Below are 6,000 nucleotides of genomic sequence, written 5' to 3' on the forward strand. Positions count from 1 at the left end.
AAAGTCTCTATCAATACTCTATGAAATGGTGTAGCAAATCCTGCACTAGAATCAGGAAAGGGGCCAGAATTTTCTGCAGTCAGCTGCTGCAGATCTCCTTGAAGATCCTGACCCTTAGAGAGACAATTGCTTCCTATGCACCTATAAACTTAAGTGTACTCTCTACCCCAAGTTCTCTGTGTATGTCCCAGGAGAACAACAGCACTGTGAGAAGGCCAAGGCTGTTGCATGTGTTCGTGTGGACATCAAGGTACTGAAGAAACTCAACAAGAATAAGAAACTGACCAAGAAGTTTGATGCCTTTTCAACTACAGAGTCTCTCATCAAGGAGATTACATGAATTGTAGACCCAGGCTCCACTAGGGCTGGTCAGATTCCTTCTCTATTGACCCATAACAAGAACACAGTGACCAAAGTCAATGAAGAGAAGCCCACAATCCAGTTCCAGATGAAGAAGTTACCACTGGCCATGTGAAAATAAGCTTTAAAGAGCTATGTTAATATCCATTTGGCTGTTAATTGCCTCGTATCATTGCTCAAAAATTGGCAGCACATGCATGCTTTATAAACTGAAAGCACAATGCCTATATTAAGGCATCTCCTAATAAATCCTAGTGATGCCACAGGGGTGGGAGGACGAAGTGGAGGAAGAGCAGGAGGAGGAGGGTGCAAAACAAGTATCTTGGTAGAGTTGTGTTCATAGTACATAAAGAACTCCTACAACTCAATAAGATGATAAATAAAATGGTTTATTAAAACAAGCCAAAAGATGTGAACAAATACCTAAAAGGATGCTCGATGCTAATTATTTGTCATTAAGTACACATAAAACCACAAAATATCATTACACACACAGTTGGGTAGCTAAAACCAAAATTGATGCCAGGCATGCTGGCCTGTAATCCCAGCAGTTCCGGAGGCTAAATCAGGAAGATTGAGAGTTTAAAGCCAGCCTCAATAAAAGTGAGGCACTAAGCAACTTAGTGAGAACCTGTCTCTAAATAAAATACAAAATAGGGCTGGGGATGTGGCTCAGTGGGCGAATGCCCCTGAGTTCAATCCCCAGTATCCCCCCAAAACAAACAAAAAACAAAATTGATAACTCCAGTGTTAAGCAACTGTGTGTGGAGCAACCATGACTCTCATACACTGCCACTGAGAGCTCAAAATGTAAGATCACTTTGGAAAAGTGGTTATGTTGTTATTTGAAAAGGAAAACTCACACTTATCCTTTGATCCTGCAATTCTACTCCTACGTATTTACTTAAGAAAACCGAAAACATATTCACATGAAGACTTACAAGCAAATATTCATAGCAGCATTATTCAAAATAGCCAAAACCTCAAACCATATGTCTATAAACTAACTGCAATAAATTCATATAGTAGAATATCACTGAGCACTAAAAAGGAATAAACTGATTCATTTAACAATATGAACAAATTTCAAAAGCATTGTGCTAAGAAGCTAGGTACAGAAAAAGACTACATACTTTATGATGCCAGTAATAGGGAATTTTAGAAGAGACAAAATTATTTCAGTGATTGAAATAAGATCAAATTCTGCTAGAGGTTGGAGTGATGGTGAGAGGTAACTCCAAAGAGATACAAATGAACTTTTAGAAGTGATGAGAAGTTCTAGATCATGACTGTAGGGGGGTTTACATAACTACATACATTTGTCAAACTACCTTGAATTGCACACTTAAAATCTGTGAGTTTTACTGTAACTAAATTGTATCTCAGGGAAGCTGACCAAAGAAAGTACAGGCAGAAGGGGAAAAAAAAAAACAACCATTGCTTCGAATATTAAAAAGCAAAGGAAAAATTATATATTTTTGTTGCTTTTGACATATGATGAAAAGTTACCCAATCCCAAAGATATGGGACAGTTTGCTTTCCCAAGTAATAAAGGTGAAGGTGATCAAATGGTCAAGAAATACCATTAAGAATTATAGATGAGTTGGGCTTGGCAGTGCACACTGGTAATCCCAATGATTTAGGAGGCTGAGGCAGAAGGATGGAAAGTTCCAGTCCAGCCTCAGCAATTTAGCAAGGTTTTGTCTCAACATAAAAAAATAAAAAGGGCTTTGGGATATGGCTCAGTGGTTAAGTGCCCCCTGGGCTCAATCCCCAGTACCAAAAAAAAAAAAAGAATTGTAAATGAGTCAGGCATGGTAATACATGCTTGTAATTCCAGTGACTCAGGAAACTGAGGCAGAATCACAAGTTCTAGGCTAGCCTGGACTACTTACTGAGCCCCTGTCTTAAAAAAAAATTATAAGGGTTGGGGGCATAGCTCAGTGGTGAAGCATCCTTAGGTTCAATCCTCAGTACCACCCCCCTAAAAAGAAAAAGAATTGTAGGTAGACATTGTGACATTAAATTAAGAACATCATGCTAACTTTCAAAAATCAGTTTCTCCCCTGTGTACCTTTTTTCCAGCATCCTCCATACTGTGTACTTTCATGCTCTTTCTGTGGCTTTTATTTAAATGAATTACAATGAAATGCCATTCAAAAAAATTTCAACAGAACAAAGAATAATAGTGTTCACTTTAAACAAAATGATCCAGGCTGGAAGTGGTAGCGCAAGCCTGTAATCCCAATGGCCCTGGAGGCTTGACAAAATGATCTTGAGTTCAAAGCCAGCCTCAGCAATTTAGTGAAGTGCTAAGTGACTCAGCAAGATCCTGTCTCTAAATAAAATATTTAAAAAAGGGCTGGGGATGTGGCTCAGTGGTTAAGTGCCCCTGGGTTCAATCCCTGGTACACATACACACACACACACACAAATAGCCAAAATGATCTATTTCTAGAGCTCAAACTGTAAATCAGAACTTTTACTTTCATTTCATGGACATCTGCTCAGGCTAATCAATTTGGTTATGAAAAACAGTTTGTAACCACAAATTCTGGATATACATATGGGAAGAAATTGAAATTGTATGTACTGTACTCTAAAAATCAGACTGCAGACAATTATAGAAACCATGCTTCAAAAAGACTAGGAGATATTCAAGTCAAAATAATAATTTAGATTATCTTAATATGTAATTGTTGATCCTGTTATCTGGCACACCAGGAGTGAAACTGCATACTTAGAGAACTTTGGCCTTATCTCTAGGTGTGTTGATAATCCCAGGGACTCAGGAGGCTGAGACAGGGGGATCCTAAATTCAAGGCCAGCCTCAACAACTTAGTGAGACCCTGTCTCAAAATAAAAGACTGAAAAGGCCTGGGGAGTGTAGTTCAGCAATAGGGTGTCCCTGTACAGAGTGTTCAATCTCAGTACCAAGAAAAAAAAAAGGGAGGGGATGCAAAATGCCTGGAGTTGTACCCCACCCTTCCTCCACCCCCACAAATAAAAAGTCTTTGCAGATTTTTTTCTCTAGAAGTTGCAGTATTTGAAATATGGATTGGATGAATTAACCTCTTGTTGATCTTGGACTGCAGAATCAACTTGCCCTCCTCTTTCTTCACTTCTTAATAAAATACTGCAGGCTAATTGGAAACAATCAAAGCAGTTTCTGGAGCAGTTGACCTGACAGCAATAACAAGTACCTTGTTCTCTGAACCTGGAACTAGTGTAATGGCCTTCCCTGAACTTTGACAGATAACCTTTCAGAGGCTTTACAAATCCTTTACTGTTTGAAATATCTAGAGTTATTTCTCCTTCCCTGACTGAACTTTGACTAATACATTGAATAAAACATACTTAAAAGTTCTAAGGGCACAGGCATTGTGCTGCATGCCTGTAATCCCTGGGATTTGGGAGGATGAGGTAGGAGGATTGCAAGTTTGAAAGCAGCTTCAGCAATTTAGAGAGACCCTGTCTCAAAATAAACATAAATAAGAACTAAGGGTATAACTCAGTGGCAAAACATTTGCCTAGCATGTTCAAGGCCGTTGGTTCAATCTCCAGTACCACAAATAATAATTTTAATAATAATAATAATAGGATAGGGCATAGATCACTGGTAGAGCAACTGCCTAGCATGCACAAGGTCCTAGGTTTAATTTAAAGTACTAAAAAAAAAGTTCCAAGGATAAATGACAATCCATGTAGTTAGCTGGAAGTTTCTTATAAAAAACAACTCAAACGAGTATAAGGGGCAAGGGGAAAGATTCTTTTAAAAAGAATTTTGTTATAAATATTCAGTCTTACTTATGCATAGAACCCACAATCACTAAGAAATCTCTAATCACTAAGAAAATTCTAGAGCAAATCATTTGGAAGGTGAGTGGACACTCAGGCAGTATTCTTATTTAATGCTGTTTCTATGCTAAAAGTGCGCTGCTACTCATTCTAAATGGTAGAGAGCATGACAAACTTGGTTCCCATGTTTTTCATTGGCTCTATTCAAGAAATTCAATCTGAGATTGAAATTCCTCAGTTCCACACCCATGCTCAAAAGGAGAATCTGTCTAGTCTATCTTGAATTTCATTTTCTTTCCACTCTTCACCTTCAGCAGTAGAGGCATGTTCAAACAACAGAATCAGGAGGCTATGTGAATCACCCTGAGGTTTGCGTGGGAAGTTTCAGAGAGTAGATAATCAAAAGAAAACAGTGTCAGGTATGCAGTCCAACTGGGGGAATTTTTACAACTGCACAGATTACATACACACAGAACACTTTGCTGTAGGATCTAAACTGTGTCCCAAACAGCAAGTCCTAATGTGGACTGCATTCATTCAGAGGAAGAGGTGCTTTTTTTGTTTTTATTTTTATGTGGTGCCAGGGATAGAATACAGTGCCTCACGCATAGTAGGCACGCTCTACTGAGCCACAATCGCAGCCCCTTTTTTTTAATTAAAAAAAAATTTTTTTTTAGTTATACATGGGAACAATACCTTTATTTTATTCGTTCTTATGTGGTGCTGGAGATTGAACCCAGTTCCTCACACATGCAAGGCAAGCGCTCTACCACTGAGGGTATGTTCTGTGATAGAACGCTTGCCTTCCATATGGGAGGCCCTGGGTTTGATCCCCAGCACTACAAAGAAAAATTTAAAAATAAAGTTAGCAAAAAGACTTTCAGAGGTCATTTCTATTCTTAATTACTAGAGAAGTTTCTCTGAACAGGTACATCACTGGAAGCCACCAGGAGAAGCCACAATGTTCTCTCCTGAATGTGTAGTTTCCCTACAACTGCCATTTGCCATTGACAACTGTTCTTTTCCTCCTTTGGGAGAGTAAGGGGTGGAGAATGCAGTTATAATGGAAAGTAAATAAACAACACAAAAGTGCTTTATTGGCTTTTAGGAAGCAGCTCTTGTAATCCTCTTTATTTATTTATTTTTTTTACTCATTATTGGAAACTGAACCCAGGGTCTCATGTGTGCTAGGCAAGCACTGTACCATTAAGCCACATCCCAATGCTTCTAATTTTTATTATTTATTTATTTTGGTACTAGAGATTGAACCCAGGGGCACTTAACCACTAAGCCACATTCCAAACCCTTTTAATTTATTTATTTGTTTTTGGAAACAAGGTCTTGCTAAATTGATTAGAGCTTCACTTAGTTGCAGTGGCCGGACTTGAACTTGATCCTCCTGCCTCAGCTTCTCAAGCCATTAGGATTACAGCCGTGTACCACCACATCTGGCTTGTAGATAGCTCTGAGTCATTAAGTTTAAATTTTGTTCTTCTAGGTCAAGATTGTTTTCACTGTTCTTCCCATTCATTTCCAAACCAACATTAGCATTGGCTTGACAAGTTCTGCAGAAAGCCATCTGGTACTTTGTTAATCTTATTAGTGGTCTCTTGTATGTGATTGCACTGATCTGTAAATCAATTTGAGGATTATTGCCATATTAACAATATTATCTTCTGGTTGATGAACACAGAATGACTATTTATTTAGTCCTTTTATTTCACTCAGCAATGTTTTGTCACTTTCAGCGTTAAGATTTATGATTCTTTTGTTAAATTTACCCCCAAGTACCTTATCCTTTTTGATGCTATTATAAAAGTAATTGTTTTCTTAATTTTATTT

The 6,000-nt window shown here is 38.2% G+C and overlaps 1 pseudogene; it reads left to right on the top strand.

Moving 5' to 3' along the window:
* The first annotated feature begins 5,031 nt into the window (after positions 1-5,031).
* On the top strand, positions 5,032-5,226 carry LOC124091390 (small nucleolar RNA U3; annotated as a pseudogene).
* The last annotated feature ends 774 nt before the right edge of the window (positions 5,227-6,000 follow it).

Source organism: Marmota monax, unplaced genomic scaffold (genome assembly GCF_021218885.2).
Source record: "Marmota monax isolate L192 unplaced genomic scaffold, Marmota_monax_Labrador192_F-V1.1 WCK01_AAM20220418_F8-fsc00072, whole genome shotgun sequence".
Taxonomy (NCBI): Eukaryota; Metazoa; Chordata; class Mammalia; order Rodentia; family Sciuridae; genus Marmota; species Marmota monax.